Raw genomic sequence first — 22,995 nt, forward strand, 5'->3', positions numbered from 1 at the left:
GGATCATTTGGAAGCATTGTTCTTACAAGCCTCTTAGGCCATATACAATTTGAAGGAGCTTTCTGTCCCCATCTTAAGCTGAAGTAATAATAATACACAGTAAAAATAATGAATAGTTGCCTATTGTTTGTGAAAACTGTGTGGCAAAGAAACACTCTGCATGTGGACCTTTTCCAGGAAATTCAAATTTGTATTATTAATCCTTGTTATAGATTGCTCCCATCTATGGAAATTGCTACAGTGCAAAATACAGAAATATATTTCCTTTGTTAAAAACCTAATTGATTCATTTAGAGCTTTCTTTTGTTAATCGACCAAATCACAGCTACAAAATATCACGTTATAGCCATAGATACAGTCATTATTAACATGGCAATTATCATGTATTTTTTTCAGCCAACATTCACATATATTTTTCTTTTAATGTACTATGGCCCATACTTCAGGAAAATTATTTACAATAGACTCTACAGTTTGTCATTAAAGGCAAAGCATTCCAGGAGAACAGTATGACAAATCTTCCTCCAGTATATATGAATGTGTGTGTGTTTGTATGCACATACCATATATATGTATACACACATGCATATACATGTATATATACATACACACACAAAATACATAAATTTCTAGTCATACTATAAATTATATTTTATGAAAATTAAAATAGTATATTCCTGTTAAATACCACTGATTATCTCTCTCCCTAAAATTGTGCATATTTTCAAACTGCAGAAAACTATTTCAATTATGTTGATTCAGTATAGCAATAAGGCAAAGCAAAAATGATCTACCCACCCCTTAAATATCCTTTTATATTAGTGATTATAAGGATTCTTCTAAATAATAAAAATTACCAACTTATTGATTCCTTACTATGTGTTAAGCACTATGATTATTTATCTGCTTCTTACTCATCCCAAAAGCCCTGTGAGGCAAGTATAGTTACTTCCCTTATTTTAAAATAAGTGAGAAGAGAGGTTCCATAACTTCTTCTAGGATATAGAAGCTTGTGTGTATTATCTTGGACTTGAACCCTGAAGATCCAGTTGGAGATCCTGAGTCCTAAACCACCACATTATTCTACCTTCCTTGTAACACAATAAACTTAATATTTGTCAAATTCAGTGAACTGACTACACAATTAATTAAAGAAAACTTCGGTTTATTCAAGCCTTTTAAAAGAGCTTAATATGGCAATATCATTCTTTTGTTTATAAGGTTTTTTTTATTTCAGGATATTATGGGGGTACAAAAGTTTAGGTTATGTGTATTTCCCATGTCCCCCCACCCTCCCGAGTAAGAGCTTTAAGTGTGTCCATTCCCCAGACAGTGCGCATCGGACTCATTATATAGGGAGGGGATGGGTGTATACCTATACCTATAAAATGAGGGCATTAGCATTCTTAATTTGAAATTTTTATTTCAGTCTAAGTCTATAAGAATGATCTATTTACATAGAATTTATACCCTACCAACATTAAAAAAGGATTAGAGTGGTGTGAGGAAGGTATGTTATCTTTCTATGATTTAAATATCTATTTCATGAGCTTTTATCTGGCTTTTGGCTCTTCCAAAGACATTGGGACTCTCTGCAAGTGGCACAAAACCTAGAAAGTCACTCTGGATAGTTCCTTAGCTTTGTGTCTTTGTGGTATTCATTTCACCCCTCAGATTTATTTGCCACACTTGAATGATGGGGCTAGATGTGGAAATATGTAATGTACCTTCCAAATCTGGCATTTATGATTTTTATGAATTTCTCAGGATTCACTGAATTATTAGGCATTTAAGATAATGAATTACAATACTTAGAACTGTTGTTTGATAGGTGTTAACTCAAACTTATTTTTATTCTTAATCTAATGCTTATTGAAGAGCTGCTAATGTTAAACATCACTAATTTGATCTGTAAGTAGTTTATTTTCTATGTGGCAAATAAGACTCTTACTCCGATATTTATTATACAAAAGTGACAGTTATATTCTTTTATTCAACTTTCAATATGACTCTTGGTGATTCTAAGTGAAGAAAATCAGTTGTCCCCAGCCTTTACTGCCATGGACCTTTATTGGTGTATGCCCTTCTGAGGTGACAATTTCAACTCACAGAGCATCCTTTTGGTAACACAGGAGACTCGCTGTCTCAAATCTCACATCTGAATTTCCAATACCACAGGGGGTAAAAATCTGGTTATTTTTTCCCTCCATAGGGTGTCTATTGACTGTTCATCATTTATTTTACAGAAGTTTAAGTATGGTTTGAGCCTAAAACATGCATGTTTTATATGAAATATGCAAAACAATAGGGATGTCATTTTCTGCCTCTAAAAAGTAAGCTGTCAAATAAAAGATATTTATACTCCCTCATTTATTCCTCCCTATACATTCTTTTCTTTTTTTTCAGACTCACATCTTTACTTTCATGCTCAATTTCTGACTCTTTTGAAAAAATATACCTTAAATCTTTTAAAGTCCTCACAAACTTTTATACCAAGTTTTAAAGCAACTTTTTGCTTGCAAATTAGAATGCAAAGTAGTTGGACTTAGATGGAGGTAAAAGGAAAATTCCTATTACAGCATCTGCAAATTACAACTGAAAGTCACTTATAACTTATCCTGCAGTGCTTTTGAGAAACTTAGCTTGTTTTCTTCAAAGAAGAAAAATGCTTCATGAAAGCCCTAATAACACATTTAAATTACTAAGGATAATTTGAAAATTTAAGTTTTATGGAATTTAGATGATTATAGGATCCCAGCAAGTAGCATAATGGACATAATTTTTATAACAATTGAGAATTACTCTGCACATGATACACTTGCATTGATTTGAACCTAGCATTTAAAAACTATACTTAACCCAAGTCACCAATCAAAAAGATTTTCTTTTGGAAAAATATAATTAGCTTGATAAAAACTTTAGGTTGTCCATATTATCCTATAAATTTAAATTCAATGGAATGGTAGGTTTATTTAAGACATCAAGTCACATAATTTTTGGATAGCTTCATATTTTTATGAAAATCATTCTGAAAGCTAATCTATAGAGAGATATAGTGATATAGAGATATATGTGTGAGTGTATATGTCCATATATTATATACATGCACCCATATATATATATATGTATGTTTGTTTGTTTATGACCAAATAAACTTCTAATTCAATCTGTGATTCTCCCCTCTAAGAGTAGCTGCCTTTAATAAAAAGGCCAGGTGGGCAATAACTCTGTGCCTTTCCGTGGTCTGTTCCTGTATCACCTGAAAGACTGCAAAAATGGGGAGGGTTTTATTATTTTTATGAAATTCTCAGCATTCACTGAATTATTATTAAGTGAATTATTATTAATCACTTCACTCCAAAAAAAAAAACTATATAATTTGAAGGGAGAAGCAAGAGGCCAGGAAGGGGAGTGGGGAGGGAAAGGAGAAAAGGAAGAAATAGGAAAGAAAGAAAGTCTAGAAAGAAGAGTAGGATGGGGGAAGAGTGATGAGGAAATTGCCTTTTCATCCTGTTTCAATCATTTTAAGTCTGCCTCCACCCTTCTTGACTCTCCCCTCCCTCCTGGCCAGCCACCACTCTGAGGGCCTAGTCCCCTTGGCAAACCTGGGAAGAGGACAAGAGCAAGGAGAAAATCATCCACACCCAATGTGGGAGAAAAAGACTCTTTAGAACCAAAGTTCTAGCTCATTGTCGAAGCATTCATTAATAAATTAACTGAAGGAGATTAAGAAGCTACAGAGACTAACCTGAATCCAACTGTATTAAGACTGTATTCTATTAAGACCTAGAATTCTGAGGAAAAAGAATTTATTTCAGTCTTAAAGAATAAGTTAACACTATGCTAAGTGAACTAAGCCAGGCACAGAAAGAAAAATCCACATGATCTCACTTACATGTAGAATCTTTAAAAAGCAAAACTTTACAGAAGTAGAGAGTAGAATGGTGGTTACCAGAGGCTAGGGGCTGGGGTGAGGGCAGGGATAAAAAGATGTTGATCGAAGGGTACAAAGTTTCAGTTAGACAGGAAGAATATATTTTTGAGATCTACTGCACAGCATGGTGACCATAGTTAGTAATAATGTATATTTCCAAACTGCTAAAAGAGTAGATTTTAAATGTTCTCACTACAAAAAAAGAAAAGTATGTGAGGTGGTGGGTATGTTAATTAGGTTGATATAATCATTCCACAATATATACATATATCAAAGTATCACATGTATTTCATAAATATATATATTTTTCAATTAAAATGAAAATTTAACTTTAAAAAAGAAAATGACTGATAACATGAACCACCAGTAAAAATGTTTAACTTTTTAAAAAAAGAGTAAGTTGAGTAAAAAACAATTACATGCATTAGATCTATAGTATATGTGTTATCTGGTTATCTAGTAGATTTTATTCCTTCAAGAAAAGAATTGATAAACATCAAATTTGAGATGATCCAAATAGGTATTAAATATCTAATGCTATATATCAAATTACTTCAAAACTTCACAGTTTAACACATATTTATTATTTTACATAACTTTTCAAGATCAAGAATCCAGAAATAGCTCTGCTGTGTGGTGCTAGGTCAAGGTCTCTCCTGACATTGGAATGAAGCTGTCAGCCCTGGCTGCTGCCATCTGAAAGCTCAACTAGGGTTTGAACATCCACAGCCAAACTCACTCTTGGTTGTTAGAAATCCTTAGTTCCTCGTCACAGAGCTGCTCATGACATGATGGCTAGATTCCTCCAGAAGAAGCAATCCAAGAAAGAGTGAGCACCAAGATAGAAGGCAGTGTTTTGTAACCTAATCTCAAAAGTGACATATCATCACTTCTGCCATATTTTATTGGTCATCAAGACCACCCAGGTACAGTATGGGAGGGGACTGCATGAGGACACAAACATCACGACACAGGGTTCACCAGAAGCCATCTTGGAGGCTGGCTACCACACCATCCATACACACTTGTTTGTTCCCTACATCATATAAATATATAAATGAGTAGAACCGATTAATGATTCATGAACATATGGAGAAACGTTTCATATCAAATTTCTCTACATAAGTTTATAATTTTATTATTGTATTTCCCAAAATGAAGGCCATTGTCTATCATTTAGCTGAAAGTGAAACATGTAAAAGACAAAACTGAAGAGAAAGGTCTACTAATAAATCGCAGTAAACATGTTTTAATATGCATTGCTAATACAAAGGAATGAGGAAAAATGAACTTTTATCATGTACTCTAAACTCTTCCATTTAAAAATTTTTAAAAACTTCACTTTTTTCAGAGCCATCTGAACTCTCCACTTTAAAAATAAAATAAACCCTCTGGGCAATATATATAACCTGAGCTTTTGTACCCCCATAATAAGCTGAAATTAAAAAAAAAAAAAAGAATGGGGTAACTAGGCCATGGAACACTGACCACCAGTCAGAGAATGGAAAAAACACCATAAACAGGTGTTTTCCCCCACAATATGTATATTAGAAAAAATGACTGAAACATAACCTTTACATCATGTCCATACCTGGAAAGAATTCAGTCCCGAAAGCAGTGATATATAGTTATGAATAGTTATAACTAACCTTTACCTAAACATAAACATAAAAGGGAAAACATAGAAGTAAGACAGAGTTTCCTCCATTTGCCGGGACAGATCCATTTCCCCTTAGGAAAGGTACTTTCGCTTTGCATCCTTAAACTTTACTAGCAATAAATTCTTCATGCATACTTAAAAAATAAATAAATAAATAAATGCCCTCTGCTACTGCTTCTGTCATACCATTAAGTCTTTATTTGTCTAGTGCCTTAGTCCATCCAGATTATTCTAACAAAATAGAATAGGCTGAGTAGCTTATAAACAACAGCAATTTATTTCTCAGTGTGGGAGGCTGGGAGGTCTGAGATCAAGGTAGATTTGGTGTCCGGTGAGGCCCTGGTTTCTGGCTCACAGATGGAGTCTCTTACTGTGTCCTCACCAGGTAGAAGGAGAAGGGACTCTCTGGGATCTCTTTTATAAGGACACTAATTTCATGACCTAATTGCAAAAGCTTCACCTCTTAATAACATCACCTTGGGAATTTCAACATGACTTTTGGGGGGACACAATAGGCAGGTCACAATTACTTCTTAGGTGGTAAATCCGTCTAAAACCCTTTTGAGAATGGCCTTCCTTACCACCAGGTTACGGTGCTGCTAATTGTTTCGATTTGGGTTTTGATCTTTCCCATCACCATAATCTCTGTTAAGTACCCATTCCTTCCACTTTCAACTACACCATCATCTCAAAGATGGTCCTGAAGAGCAATCTTGAAGCAGTCTTACCAAAGCATTTCTCTGCCACTTACAAAATCATAGTTCTTAAATTTCAAATAATTTTCCTAAACTGCAGAACAATATTTTGAATGGAAAGCAAGATGTCCTTATTTCTATGTCCCTCAAACATACCAAATTCACTAAGTCTAAAGGAAACATTATTTTTCCCACAATATCTAATTTTCTTCCCTCGGTGAGTGAAGTTATTTAAGTCAGAAATCTAAGAATTTAAGATTCCTATAAGTTTGCTATATAAAATTGTATAGTTTGTGCACTGCACAAAGATATCCAGCAGAGATGACAAGTGGGGGTTGAAATATCATCTCTCATTTGCTCCCAATGCCCTGTGCCCTGGGTACATAGGCTCCATCAGACAGAAAGAAAGGACCCCTTCCTTTTTCACAATGTTGTCTCCATCTTGCCACTTCAGAAGGATTGCATTTGCATAGAATGAGCATTTTTTTTTATTTACAAAATTGCATGGAACCCTGAGCTCCCCAGTGTAATCTGCCAGCAGGCCCTGTTGATTCTTCTTCCTCTACAGCTTAAATCAATGACTCACACTTCTGCCCCATGGATTCCTCTTTGGTTCAAGTCCTCATCGTTCCTTGCCTAAATCATGCAAATAACTCCTAAATGGTCCTCTTTTGCATAGAACACCAACCCCTCTACCCAATATCCACACTGCTAACAGACTGGTATTTCTAAAATGTTCACCCTATCAGATGTCACCAAGAATCTTTCACATATTCATTCAACAAATATTCTAAGTACTTCCTATACCTGTGTCACTTTATGATACCTAAATTGCCAAACAAAAGTCCAAATTCCGTAGCAAGGAAGCATAGATCTTCATGATTTGACCAGTGCTTAGGTATCCAGCCATATTTTTTCTCTATCCCTGGAAGCCAATCACCCTGAACCACTAAGGAGCCAGGGCATCTAGTGTATCCATGGATTTGCACATGCTACTCTCTGTGTCTGGAATGCTCCCTTCTTTCTTTGCTCCAGTAACTGCTTTATATTTCAAAACTAACATCAAATATCATCTCTTCCTTTCCTGGCTCCCCCAAATTTGTCATTTTGTTTCTCCTATGTTTTCCCATATCACCCTATGTGTTTCTCTCTGTCAGAGCACTTTTCACATTATGTTGTTATTATATATTTACTCCTGTTTCTTTATGACCTTATTATAAAGTTCTTAGCTTCAGGAAAAATGATTCATTACTCTATGTATCCCCCCATATTAGATACTCAAAAAATCATAGTTGTTTTTCCTCCTGAGCAAAATATCTATGGTTCTCAACATTTTTCATTTTCCATCATATGTATCTTAGTATTTGTTCTTGGTGTCATGTTAGAAATTCCAGTTTTCCTATTTCCTTCACTATTAAAGGACCAGAAAGACACATTATGAACACAAAATGAATTGACTTTTGATTATCCCTTTTACCAGAATGCATGAAATCATTTAAACTGATCATTTTTATCATAATGCCACTTTATTCTTACATTTTCTTGCTCAATGCAAGTTTAATATACATTTCCCAAAACTTAACACTTTATACATATCTGGTGGGTTAGATTAAAACATAGAAGTACCTTTGAAATTGCAAGTAACCTTGGATTAACAGTTAAATGAATTCTGTTACTGGAGGAGTTTGTGTACAGAGCATTTGCGTACAGTTCAGGTCTGGCTGAACAAGTATGCCTGTAAAGCAAAATGCTAACATCTCATTTATTCTGTGATTCCTTCTAATGCACAACCTGAATTCTATAAGCAACTCTGATAGGAAATTTATTCTCTCTGAAAATTACTTTCTCTAGAACTTGGCGCTATCCTGCCAATTTACACTTACCATTTCTTTGGGGCACCACTGAATTGTAAAAAAAAAAAAAAAAAAAAAAAAACTTTCAAAATATCATCAATTTTAGTGTCTAGAACAACTCTATGATTAAGTTGCACAGATGTCATCAGGCAAAATTCACACACCCTAAATTTAATGTGAAAAGCACATAGGAATTGGTGTCTTATGTTATTAGAATAAACTCAAGTTACTGTTTTTCTTTCCTTTTGTATCTTTTTGACACAGAGGCAGGTGTCTCTCACAGTATTCTTCGGCCCAGGAGCTAAAGTTCACATTTACATTTGTAATGGGAACATTTCCAACCCTCTGCTGGCTCTTCACAGATTGTTTATTGCATGCTGGTGACATAACCATTATCTTTTCATTCTAATCTTCTTTGTCAATGTAACATCTGAAGTGCAAGATAGAGGATTAGCAGTGCCCTGACTTAATCAGTTTATAAAAATCTCCAGAGAAAGCCACCCTTTCTTTCATACGTCACAGATGTTTTGTTTTCACTTGATTAGGCAATTGATTTGGCCCCCAGTGCCTCTAGATCAGAAAGATGCTCTTACCATTTATTTTTATACAAGACGGCAAGGGAATGGCACCGGCTGTATCTAGTACAGCTAGATACAGAATAAAGCAGAACGACTGGAAAAGGAGACAGAACAAGGCATTTGCAGACATTTTATTCTTTTCATCCCACAGCCTGCTAAAATGTGGTCGAGTGCACTGCGATTCACAACACAGCAGGACCTTCTCGACTATAATTCATGTTTTATATATAGCAGCTGTACATTGGGAAGATTAGTAGGAAACCATTTGGAAAGAAGTCAAGTTCAAGTTGTTTGTGCAGGTGAATGAGCAGTGCAGCTGGGGTTCAGGACTTTTCCCCCCTTTCAGCCCATTACCAAATGAACCTATTAAAGGTTCATTTAAAGGAGTAGAGGTGGAACAAAGTGTCTATCTAAGTGATGTCTGGAGTGATTTAGTTCCAGAATTGTTAATGACTGCTCTCCTGTCTAAACTCTGTATTTTATCTGATGGAATCCCTGATGTAACTGTTCTGCCTATGCCTGTTCAGCTATTAAGATAATATTTTGAAAGTTTTCTTGTTGCACTAATCAATTTATTATTATGCATTTTCTTCAAATATGAGTGCATTTCATAGCCCCAATACTTGAGGCTTTAATTTTGAACATAACATCCTTATAAAAATATTAAAGCTATTAAAAGCAAAACTTAATACTGATTGTTTAATTGTCTTCATGCTATTAGCTTACTGTATTTGTTGTTTGAAATTTATTTTAAAATATTTTATCTTTTCTCTTTTGAGATGTGCTTTTTTGCTCAAATTATCATCCCATCCCAACAGATCATCACAACAATAAGAACTTATTTTTAGTAAACAAAGTTTATCAGAAATAGTATAGAGTGTGCATATGTGTTGGGGAAATAGATTACTGTAATTTTAATTATATTCAATATGTTTTCATAAATTTAAATCAAGTATTTTATAAATGTGAGATTTTTGTTTTCTTCTTGTTACCATTTGAATATTTGCATGTTAAGGAATAGGGTCATTTGCAATTGTCTTGTTGCTTTGAATTATCTTACTATGTAAGTATCCTCGATGAAGTGGAAAGCACCCTTTTCAATAAAAGAAATGGGGATATGTTAGCTTAGTTCCTCTTCATTCCCATATCACATTTTATTATGGCTAAACTAGATACCCAGAATCACCTTTGAAAATCAAAAAGAGACAATCATCTCAGAGATCATGCCTGTTATAAAGAAAGGGTATTCAGAGAACAGTTGTAAAGAAGATATTGAAACATAGTCAATACATCTCTCAATTATATGATGAAAAAGAGCAAAAAGTTTTATAAAATTCAAAAAGCACTTGCTTTATATTCACTAGAAGGAAATTCAGTGTTCCCATATGGTTTCTCCTTTACCTGGGTAAAATATGAACTTGTATCGTATATGTGAAAGCTAAGGTATTCTGAAAATGTGAATGACTTGGATACATTTGCCTTTATGATCAACAATGGGTGCACACATCACCATGGAGATGAATAATCCTTGTAATCCTTCTTAGAATACGTTCTCTAAACCAAACTGTAATCACTGCATAATGAGAGTTGGATATGCCCCATGATAAAAGTACACGAACTAGTATGAATAATTTTAAGGAGGACATCTTAAACTGTCCTTCACAGATAATTAGGTTCATGAGATTAAGAATGTACTCTGAAGATTAGCCAAGAGTCCCTACTGCAGAATATTGTAACATATGAAGAGCCCTTTCATGCCATATGGTGACTAAAAGCCTCCAGGGAGCCTTGTCGGACTTTGCCACAATCTGTCACCAAGTCCCACAGGTGAAAGCTGATTCCAGAGGAGTTTAACTCCAAGAAATCTCCTGGAGACACTATCAAGGTTACAAGAACACAACTGCCCTGCTGCACTGCTGACTGTCTGCTAAATGTTTCTCTTCCCCTTTGTGCTTATTATACCATAAGTCCAGTGCTCGCTCTCTCTTAAAATCATCAAAGACCTTGAGGCTAAAACACCTACTCTAAGCTCAGTGAATTTCAAATTTGTCCTGTGATACTGTGTAGAATATTCAAAAATATATAAAATCTCACATTTGCATTAATTTATAATCTTGTCCTTTACATGTTTTTAATAATTTAGAAGCTAACTTATTATAACTTACTATTATTATATTTAGAAGCTAACTTATAAATTTAACTTATGTAATTTAGCATGTAACTTAAAAATTTAGAAGCTAACTTATAATAATAACTCATTATTTTTATACTTTCTGAGGCTGGGTTTTCATCTAAAGAAGATACAAAACTTTGTCACTCCAAATGACTAGACTGACAGGATTTTTTTTTTAAAAAGTAATAATCAACAAAAAATACTACCAAAACAAAAATAATCATATCCCAGAAATAGCATTACCTCCTTTTTTGTGTTGCCAAGTACTAATATGTTTAAATTTCTTCTACACTTTATAGTTTTAATTTTAACATTGAAATTGGGACAGGCATGCTCTTTGGATAGAGGATAGTCCTTAAAATTGAGTAAAGTAGTAGCCTTAATAGAAATGAACTTTAGAAGTTGCTTCACGTATTTTTAGGAGATTGGCCCCCAGAGCTACTTGCACCAGGCATCAAATTTGCTAGTGCCTTGACTTCCCAGTCTCCAGAACTGTGAGAAATGAGCTTCTGTTGTTTACAAGCCGCTGGTCTATGGTGTTTTGTTATGAAAGCCTGAACAGACTAAGGCACTTAGTAAAGAATATTTTGTTTCACTAGCAGTCTTTATATTTTCTCTTTTCATTCTTTAAACAGTAGGAATATAGAAGAATGTGCCTTCTCATTGGTTTACATTGTCATTTATACATGATCACGAATGGGTGTGGTAATGGAGGTGCCACCATCTAAATATAATATGATTTTTAAGAATTTTGAATTTGAAACTCAAAACATACATTAAAATCTTGGTTTGAAACTGCAAAAGCTTCACCTTTCCGGGCTCCTTGAGAATTTTAGGACTTCTAGAGAATCAGGGCAGTTGTGGACCCTGAGGGAGGCTTTGCATAACCCGGGCAGAGGAGAGCATTCACAGTAGCAGCACTAACCAGATGGTATGGGAATTATCTGTCTTTCAATACTCTAGCACATCATATGGCATATATTTTATGTAGGATTCCCAGGGCAACAGAATCTGGGACAGATATTAGCATGCAGGAAATTTATTAGGGGATGGCCCCAGAAGCAATACATATGGGAAAATGAATAAAAGAGGACTGAGCAAAGGAATGAGTTAAACTGTGAAGCTTTTTCAACAAAGGTGACAGCAGATCTTGTAGGAAACTTTGGAGCTGGGGCAGTCTTTCAGAGTTATCCACAATTGAGGTGAGGGGGCCAGGCTTTTAAACCCCACATTGACCATTTATTGGATATAGAATGCTCTGGAGAAAGGAATGTGACCATGAAAGCTGGCTCTCTTTAACTGAGGGTAATTCCCAGAATAAAATTCAGCTACGCCCCAACTGTCAGCACTCTCATAGGTGAGAGAATGAGTCCTCAGTCCTAAAGGAGGGATTTGGATAATAAACCAAAGTATTTATTGCATTGCACTAATCGGTACCTGCCAAAAGGCAGTTCTGTCCTTCCCATTTTTTTATTGCACTTATCATCAACTAACATACAATATGTACTATTTGCATATTTTGTTTATTTTATGTCTCCTTGCTTACACTGGATTACCCAAAAAGAAGAACTTGAGGCAAAAGCATATATTCTTTCTTAAAGAGTGCAATCCCAGGTAACAAGATTCAGGTTAAAGAGCAATAGGACTGAGAAGTGAGGGGCAGCCAATACCATACCAGTTACCAGACTAGCATGCACCTGGTGTCAAGCAAAACTGATTTTTCAAACTCTTGAGACCATCACACAAAGGCCTATTTAAATAGCTGCTGGTTAGATTGGTCCATGCACAGAGAGAAAAGACTCTTTCTCTGCTTTCTTCTCCCTTTGATGAAAGTTTTATTCCTAGAACTTCAGTTTTTCTGTACTCCTGAGTTAAGGATGCCTAGGTATACAAAAGCCTGCACTCGAACCCAGGAATGTCACTTTTATCATTTTATACAAAAATATTGTCAAATGCAAGCAAAGAAAACATGAGTCATGTAGATATAAAAATATTTATTTCAGCTTTGCTTGTAATTGTTAACAACCCAATTATTCAACTGGAGCAGATTAAATGAATCATGGTAAAGTCATATTACGGACTACTGTGTATCCATTAAAAAGAATGATACTCTCTTTATATGCCACATATAATAAGCTTTAAGACATGTTGTTAAGTGGAAAGGAAAAAGAACAAAAAAAAAAAACAAAATCAAAGAATATTTTAATGATGTTGATTCTACTGATCTGTGAGCATTACATGTTTTTCCTTTTGTGTTGTCTGAGATTTCTTTCCTCAGTGTTTCATAGTTCTCTTTGTAGAGATCTTTCACCTCCTTGGTTAAGTATATTCCTAGTTATTTTATTTTCTTTGTAGCTATTGTGAATGGTATTGAGTCTTTGATTTGACTCTGTTTGTTATTCGTGTATACGAATGCTACTGATTTGTGTACATTGATTTTGTAACCTGAGACTTTGCTGAATTTATTTATCAATTCCAAGAGTCTCTTGGTTGAGTCTTTGGGGTTTTCTAAATATAAGATCATATAGTTAACATAAAGCAGTAGTTTGACCTCCTCTTTCCTGATTTGGATACCTTTAATCTCTTTCTCTTGCCTGATTGCTCTGGCTAGGACTTCTGGCACTATGGTGAATAGAATTGTTCATAGTGGGCTCCCTTGTCTTGTTCCAGTTCTTAGTGGGAATGGTTTTGGCTTTTCCCCATTCAGTCTGATGTTGGCTATGAGTTTGTTATATATGGCTTTTTTTTTTTTTTTTTTTTTGAGACAGAGTCTCGCTTTGTTGCCCGGGCTAGAGTGAGTGCCGTGGCGTCAGCCCAGCTCACAGCAACCTCAAACTCCTGGGCTTTAGCGATCCTACTGCCTCAGCCTCCCGAGTAGCTGGGGCTACAGGCATGTGCCACCATGCCCGGCTAATTTTTTCTATATATATTTTTTAGTTGGCCAGATAATTTCTTTCTATTTTTAGTAGAGACGGGGTCTCGCTCTTGCTGAGGCTGGTCTCGAACTCCTGACCTCGAGCAATCCACCCGCCTCGGCCTCCCAGAGTGCTAGGATTACAGGCGTGAGACACCACGCCCGGCCCATATATGGCTTTTTTAATCTTGAGTTATGTTCCTTCTATGCCTAATTTGTTGAGATCTTTTATCATGAAAAGGTGGTAAATGTTGTGGAATGCTTTTTCTACATCTATAGAGATGCTCATATGATCTTTGTTTTTGCTTCTGTTTATGTGGTGAATCACATTTATTGATTTATATATGCTGAACCATTCTTGTATCCCTGGTATGAAGCCCACTTGGTCGTGGTGGATTATTTTTTGATGTACTGCTGGATTCCTGCATCTATATTCATAAAAGATACTGGTCTGTAGTTTTCTTTTTTCTTGTAACCTTTCCTGGCTTTGATAGCAGGTTAAACTGGCTTCACAGAATGAGTTGATAGATGTCATGGAATAGTTTCTGCAGTATGAGTACCAGCTTTTCTTTATAGGTCTTGTAAAATTCAGCTGTGAATCCTTCTGGTCTGGGGCTTTTCTTTGTTGGAAACTTTTTTATTACTGCTTCAATCATGTTGCTCATTATTGGTCTGTTCAGGAGTTCTGTTTCTTCCTGATTGAGTCTTGGGAGGTTGTGTGTTTCCAGGAATTTGTCCATTTCCTCTGTTTTCTAGTTTATGTGCATAGAGATTTTCATAATATTCACAGATGATATTTTGTATTTCTGTGGTATTAGTTGTGATATCTCCTTTTTCATTTCTGATTTACCTTATTTGGGTCCTTTCCCTTCTATTCCTAGTGAATCTAGCAAGAGGTCTATCAATTTTGTTTCTTTTTTCAAAGAACCAACTTTCCATTTCATTTTTTCTTTGTATTTTTTTTGTTGTCCATTTTATTTAGTTCTCCTGTAACCTTAGTTATTTCTTTTTTCTGCTGGCTTTGGGTTTGGTTTGTTCTACCTTTTCTAGTTCCTTGAGGTGTACAATGAGATTGTTAATTTGTGTTCTTTCTGTCTTTTTGTGGGCATTTAAAGCTATGAATTTTCCCCTTAGGATGGCTTCTTCTGAATCCCATAAATTTTCATAGCTTGTGTCACATTTGCTGTTCAGTTCCAGGAATCTTTTGATTTCCATCTTAATTTCATTACTGACCCAATAATTGTTCAGCAGCAGGTTGTTTAATTTCCATGACTTTGTGTAGCATTAAGAACTTTTCTTGGAATTGATTTCTAGTTTTATTCCACTGTGGTCTGAGATATATGGTATGATTTCCATATTTTTAATTTGTTGAGACATGCTTTGTGGTCTAATATATGATCTGTCTTAGAGAAGGCTCCATGTGCTGATGAAAAGAATGTATTTTCAGTATATTTGGGGTAAAATATTCTGTAGGGCCCGTTAGGCCCATTTGTTAAAATCCAGTGTTTCTTTCTTTATTTTCTGCTTGGATGATCTGTCTAGTTCTGTCATTGGGGTGTCGAAGTCCCTGGCAATTACAATGCTGTTGTTTATCTCCTTGCTTGGATCTAGTAGGGTTTGCTTTATGAATCTATATGCTCTTGTGTTAGCAGCATAAATATTTAGAATTGTTATGTCTTCTTGTTGAATAGCTCCCTTTACCATTATATAATGACCATCTTTGTCTTTCTTTATCATTGTCGATTTAAAGTCAATTTTATCTGATATGAGAATGGCTAGACCTGCTTTCTTTTGGTTTCCATTTTCATGCAATATTTTTTTTCCATTCCTTCACCTTGAGTTTGTATCCTTGAGGGTTAGATGTGTTTCCTGGAGATAGCAGATACTTGACTTATATTTTTTCATCCATTTCATCCAGCAATTCCACTATCTGGTATTTACCCAAAGGAAAAGAAGTTATTTTATTAAAAAGACACCTGAACTCAGATGTTTATTGCAGCAAAATTCACAATATCAAAGATGTAGAATCAACCCAAGTGCCCATCAATTCATGAATGGATTAAGAAAATGTATGTATGTATATTGTGAAATACTATGCAACCATGAAAAGAGTGAATTAAGGCCTTTTGCAACAATTTGGATGGAACTGGAGACCATTTTCATAAATGTAGTAAGTAAAGAATGGAAAAACAAATACCACGTGCACTTGCTATTAAATTTGAACTAACCAATGAGCACACATGTGTACAGAGGGAAGGAAAACCCAGTGGCGATCAAGCTGGGGGGAGCTATAGGAGCAGGTGGGTGAAACCCTGCCTAATGCATACAATGAACACCACTATCTGGATGATGTGCACACTTACAACCCTGACTCAAGCATAACAAAATCAATACATGTAACCAAAAATATTTGTACCCACATAATATTTTGGAAAAAAAAAAAAAAAAACAAGGAACAGAATATACAAACCTAAGAAAAGTATGTTTTCTTGCTACCTAAGAGCCAGGGTTCCAAACATGATCAGGATCCTACTAATAAGGTGTTTTCCCCAAGATCCCATTCATAAACAATCTGCACAGTGAAACAAATAATCTTGTGAAACACAAATATAGCCTGCAATTACCTAGAGACGGGGAGACAAGGAGAGGTGAATCCAGACAGAGGTACTGTGGCTGTGATGTCAACAACCATTGGTGTGTCTTCATAACTGTGGCCAATAGAACTTTCCCTTGCAGTTCCAGTTCTAGGCAAGGTATGGCTTTAAGAGTATCCCTGGAATTTCAGCCTAGAGTCTGCTTCTTCAGACATCCCAGTGTTTCTGAAAGCTATTTATATATTTTAACGAGGAACTTTCACTTTAAGGACCTAATTATATTCTATGGTCTATAATTCATCTTACTGACATATAGAATAGGTTACTGTTTTTGTTTGAAAAAAGTATTTTTAAAAAATTTACATACAGATAGTTTCTTGTACATAAAATATCTCTGGAAGGACAAATAAGAACTGACAATATTCACTGAATACAGGCACAAAAATTAGGAATCTTGAAAACAAAGATAGGAGAAAGGTGCTTTATGATATTCCTTTAAAAGTTTCTAATCATGTGAAAAAATTATCTTTTCAAGAAACAATCAATCAGTGTAAATTCTACAAATATGGAAAGAACATAATTATGTACTTCTTGCAAAAGTTTGGTTGTAGGACTAAAATAATCAATGGTGTTATTGAATTCTTACTACATGCCAGAGACTTGACCAAGTACAAGAAGTAGAGAACAAGATATATTAAGTTTCCTGATTCTAAGAAGACAGACAGAATTACAGATAAGGGAATGAGCCCATTCATAGTTATATGAATGGCCTACTGTTATTTGCAAAGGAAAGTGAGATTATCATCACCACATTGATTCAGCTAACCATTACTATTTATTACCAAAAGCTTATTTTATATATATAAGTATATATAGTATATCATATAAATTATATTCTATTTATATACATATACTTTATGTAATACATATGATATATATTACACATAATATCCTTATACATATTTAATAAGCAACATCTTGCTTATTTTAAGAAAGTTAATAAAGCTTCTAAATCTGTTCAATTTATAAATAAATATAAAAGTTTATATAATCTTGTTCGATCAAATATGTGAAGAAATATTTTTGTGAATTTTTTCCTTCTATCAAATGATACCCAAGTAGATGACTTCATGGCCAATAATCAGTCAGACGAGTCATAATTTTAAGTCTTTCAAATTTTCTCATCATCTAGGAAAGAGAGTATCACAGCCCTTTCAAAAATTATAAATGTTTTTGTTAATTATTATTCAAAGTGTCAAAGATAATCATAGAAAGCACATTAAGTCATTTGAAGATGGTACATTTAAAAATGCCCCCTGAGTAGATGTTCTCTTTAAACTACCTCTAGCTGACTAATCAAAAGCGAAAGTTGTTTTTTTGTTGTTGTCTTATTTTTTCCTTAGAGTCAAGAAGCTGAGTAAACATCAGATTTCTCAAATAATACTATATAAAGCTAGAAAATGATGACTTGTTAATCTTCAGAGTTCTGAAACCCAATATGGACAAATGTATGAAGAATTCTACCTACGATTTTGTAGACATTGGAAGAGTCATGTTCAGCAAAAGGAGGCAGGATCATGTGAGTATTAAAGCCAGAACTCCAGAGTAAGACTTTCTGGAACAAGTGCCAGCTGGGCCATTTATTAGCTCTGTGATTTTCAGCAAGTCAGTCTCTCTATATCTTAGTTTCTTCACCTGTAACATAATGATTATATTAGTATGATATCACAGAAAGTTGTGTAAGGATTACAAAGAACAATCAGGTGAGGCACTTATCCTAGTATCTGGCAAGATATTAATAGATTAGCTATTTCAAAAAAATAATAAATAATGGAGGACCTCTTTTTTACAGTGTTTGGCTTACACTAGTCTCTCCCTATATCCCTGCACATACCCAGTAAGGCACATAAAGGTCTCAACTCTGGAAAACACTGGAAAAGAGTTTTGAACCTGCTAAGAATTTCTCACTAAGATAGGTTGATGTGAATTGAGAATCTCAATTTTTGGCTTATATATGTTTCTTTCTATCTCCCTTCTAAAATGAAGCAAATGTAGGGTGTTGAAGAAGGCTATTTTCCTGACTCAGTGAGATAACAAAGTGAAAAAGAGTTGCTCCTTATGTGTCCTGGAACTATTTTTAGGAATCCGTCTGTCCTAGACCTGTTTTTAGAAGTCAGTCACTTCAGAACACAGTAAAACCAGGATAACAACTATGGGGGGGGAAAAATGAAAGATGAAGCATCAAGGTCTCACTAAATTTTAGAAGATGTTGCTCAAATAATTCAAACAATATTGTTTGATTTAGGAAAATCCCTTGTGGAAATACTCACTGAGGATCATAGTTACATATACATTCAGTTAATCTCAACAAATGCTACATAAATAATAAAAACTAGGCCTGTAGATTAAAGACATTAAAGATGATGTGTTCTCAGAAATTTTTTTTTCTTTCTTTCTTTCTTTTCTTTTTTTTTTTTTTTTTTTTTTGAGGCAGAGTCTTGCTCTGTTGCATGGGCTAGAGTGCAGTGACATCATCTTAACTCACTGCAACCGCAAACTTCTGGGCTTGAGCGATCCTCCTGCCTCAGCCTCCCAAGTAGCTGGGACTACAGATACGTGCCACCAGGCTGAGCTAATTTTTTTTTATTTTTTTGTAGAGATGGGGTCTCTTTCTTGCTCAGGCTAGTCTCCAACTCCCGGCCTCAAGCAACCCTCCCACCTGGGCCTCCCAAAGTGCTTGGATTACAGGCGTGAGCCACCGTGCCTGGGCAGAAAGTGATTATTTCTGAATGGCAAGGGTTGGGCTATTGGGGAGCCTTTTTGCATTTTCTCTTGGAAAATATTCACTCTCATAAGAGTAAAGTGACAGAGAAAGCTATTTCTTTCAAAACATGATTTTCATTTCTCTAGTAAGAGAACTCCAATTTTTACTCAGAGAATGAACAAAGAGCACATTTGTCTTTCTTTCTTTCAGCAAGATATGTATAAGTTCTGGTTAATAATTATGTAAACCAAAGTATTATTTGGCCACTTCTATGAACTTTTCTTATAAAATCACTATACTTTGCAATCTTTTGGGTTTATTGAAGTATTTTACCATATAGTAATAACACATCACAAAAATAAATAAGTAAATAAAAATAAATAAAATATCAAGTTCCCAGTTATTTGGATTCAGGCACATTTTAGGCATATAAAACTGTTTTAAAATGTTTAATTTTAAGATATCATTTTCCTTTTTATAGTTGGTCTGGCTTTAGAAGCCAATTTGTACACTGAAATAAGTTTGAAGTGGGAAATAACAGACCTATTGCTTTGCTTTGTTGTTCAGGTGGCCCCCAGAATTTGACTTGAGACAGTAGCACCCTGGCACTTAGATTGTACACTCTGCAACTTATAATTTACTGAGATGCTCTAACACACTCAGAAGGAATAATAGTAGAATGTAGAAATAAATAAAAAATATAGGCCAAATAAGATTCAGGAGGATTTTTTTTCTTACCTCTTGCACAGAAAATCACTTTGCCAATATCACCAGGTATGAAATGAAATATTTTGTTGTTTGAATATGGTGGAGAAAAAATGATAGAATCTGTCTGGGGAAAAGTATTGCTTTCATGAACACCGAACCACTGACCCATGCTTGAGGTCCTTTAAAGTAGAGCAACTGAATTCAGTTTTCTGTTTTGTTTTGATTTGTTTGTTTGGGGGGGGTGGGTTGGTGTGAAAGAGAAATATAAAATGCTTTGCTTGTGTGTTCTAAAATCCAAGAACACAGGTCATAATACAACATGTGATAAAAAAAACAAATTATAAATTGTAGTCCTATTGGGGGACCATTTCCTAATGAAGCTGAAAGGAGAGAGATGAAGGCATATTCCATTCGTTTCCAATTTTTGTAAAGAATAGCCTGTAAATTTAAAAATACACACTCTAGAAGATGTTCATTTATAGGCTTGAAGTGGTTTTCTCTGGCATAGAGAATACAAATGGGGCAGATATTGGATGGGTAGGAAAAACAATGCCTTTTCTCTGTAGCATATTTAGCATAAATGCTCTATGAGCATTTAAGTGGACTTGCCTAGTGAACTTTAGAAAGAAATCTGATCTGGAAATATAGATAGATGACAATATGGCCTAGAAAATTTAATTCTTCCACCTTCATGCTTAGTCCAAGTCATGCCCTATGTCTGTCCCAAACTAGATGCATAAACACTCGAGAACTTTTATTTTGCTACTTACTGTTACTCCCATTTGATTCTTATTACCAAATTAATTTGAGCTTCTTTATGAATTCATAAGGTCACTACAAACATGAGGAAGTAGACATTATTAATTTTCTTAAGGGAATCTTAGCATTCGGCTCAGTAGAGCGTGTAAAAAGACCTGCTGATTCTTCCACATGAAGACCACTTCACTACTTCAGACCCAACGTGTTCCTAATCTAAGTGTACGTTTTTCCCTGAACATGGTAAGGAACATCCTCTTCTGGATGCCCCATCTCTGCTATATCATCACACCATCCTCCATCTCTCCCATACTTGAAACTTTGAGTTTTAGATAATAAAGTTTAGTCTTACCAAAAATTGCAATTGAAATATTTGGATCAAGAAAGACAAATTATTCTATTTAACCCTGTCAAAATATTCTGTAAAACGTGAATTAGCATTGCTGATAATAATTGTTGTTCTCTGAATTAAAAACTTCAAATTCTCACTAATTGCAAAAATCTATCATGTCCTATGTTAAAATGAGTGGAATAAAATGACAGCTAATGGTTAAAAAATATTGAAAATATAAATAAGGAATACAGGAGCCTCATAAAAGCATGATTATTAAACATGAATCAATTGACTTCATCTATCCACTCCCTTACAAAAAAGAGTTAGTCATTAAAATATGAAAAGAATATCATTGCCATTTTCAATTAAAAGTATACCTATTATTTTGGACCCTGCAGTGTATCTGTTAGATGATTTTATTTTCTCAGTGTATGGGCAATCGAAATATATTTCATCTGATTCAGCCTTCTTAAGTGAGATAATATTTCTTACTTAACTACTTGAAGACCACCTGGGGGGTCTGAAACCTCATTATGATAAATTAACATAAGTGGCTCAATGCTTAGGTAAGGCAAACATAAAAACCTATGTGTATATACATATATGTATAAATTCAGAAAAACACACACACACACATGCACAACACACACTGAATGATAAGAGGGTAAATAAAATGTTCCACTTCAAACTACATCTCCTAGAAACTCTCCTGGAACCTAGTATTTCAGTCTTTATAATGGTGTCATGGCTCAGGGACTGATTATAAGGATATGATAATTCAGGAAATTAAGGAACACATGCCAGCTACTCTCTCAGCAGGTACTCCTTCCAGCAGAACAACTAGCACAGCTGGTCTGCTCAGCCCAAGTGCGGGCTCAGCACCAGGTCCCACTTCAAAATCACTCCTCAGCAGATCAGCGATTTCATGTTTCAATCTTAGCAAAATAGTCTTCTAAGAAAAGTACTCCTCTGGAGGTATTGTTTTAACTTTGTGCTGAAATAAGAAAGGGTCTTATAAGGAATATATTACATTTTATTGTTTTATGATATTAATTAAACAACATGCTGAAATTTTCAAGTAATTGTTTTTAATTCAGGATGATCAGCCAGAGAGTTCAGGCTTGTAACATGGTTTCTTTTATTACATTAATTTTCTCTTTTGCAAAATGGACATAATAGAATTTGTTACCAATATTTGCTGAAAAATCATTAGAAATTAATGCTTCTAGATATTTGTTTACTCTTCTGGCTTTTATTACCTTCAAAATAATTTTATCATTCATTTTCAGATGTGTTCTCAAATATTTTGAGAAAATCAGCTTACCCATGTAGGAACTAAGCCAACTAGATGATTTTAAAAGCAATATTTAATTCTGAAATTTCACAAGTCAAAAATTATTTGACTAAATGCTTCATCCAGTATTACGTTCAAATTCCTTTTCATAAAACTAAAATAGCAGCTACTCATAAGTTATAAAACTCACCTGGACCTGAATTTGAACAGTAGTCTTACATACGGGAACAAGTTGATGGTGAGATGCCAATAGAAAAGAGATAAAAAGAAAAAAATGCTTGGGTCAGCTACACATAACCTAATACACAAATAATTAAGAGTTGACTGTAAAGAGTAGTAATCCAAATCAGCATTGTTTCTAATATTTCATAAATATGTAAAGTTTTTTTTAACTCCTAGTCTTTTAAAGTATATAGAGTTGCTATGATTCATACAAGTACTAAAACTTGAGAGTTTAAATTCTGGGGATATGTATATCCTCTCTCTTACCACCATTCAGATTTATCCTTACTGAGGTAGCTATGGCAAAAGACAACTTAGTTTTAAAACATGATTGCCTCCTCTTAGTGTGATATTGTGCGTTTTAATTTTAATTCTTCTCTCCAGTTATCAGTTTCTGTAAAATGGGCATAGTAATACCTCAAAGGGTTTTTATGAAAGTAAATGAAATAAGCATATAAGAACTTGGCACAATGCCTAGTATCTGATAATAGTGACTAACACTTATTGAGCACATAA

The sequence above is a fragment of the Lemur catta genome, chromosome 12 (genome assembly GCF_020740605.2).
Source record: "Lemur catta isolate mLemCat1 chromosome 12, mLemCat1.pri, whole genome shotgun sequence".
Lineage (NCBI taxonomy): Eukaryota > Metazoa > Chordata > Mammalia > Primates > Lemuridae > Lemur > Lemur catta.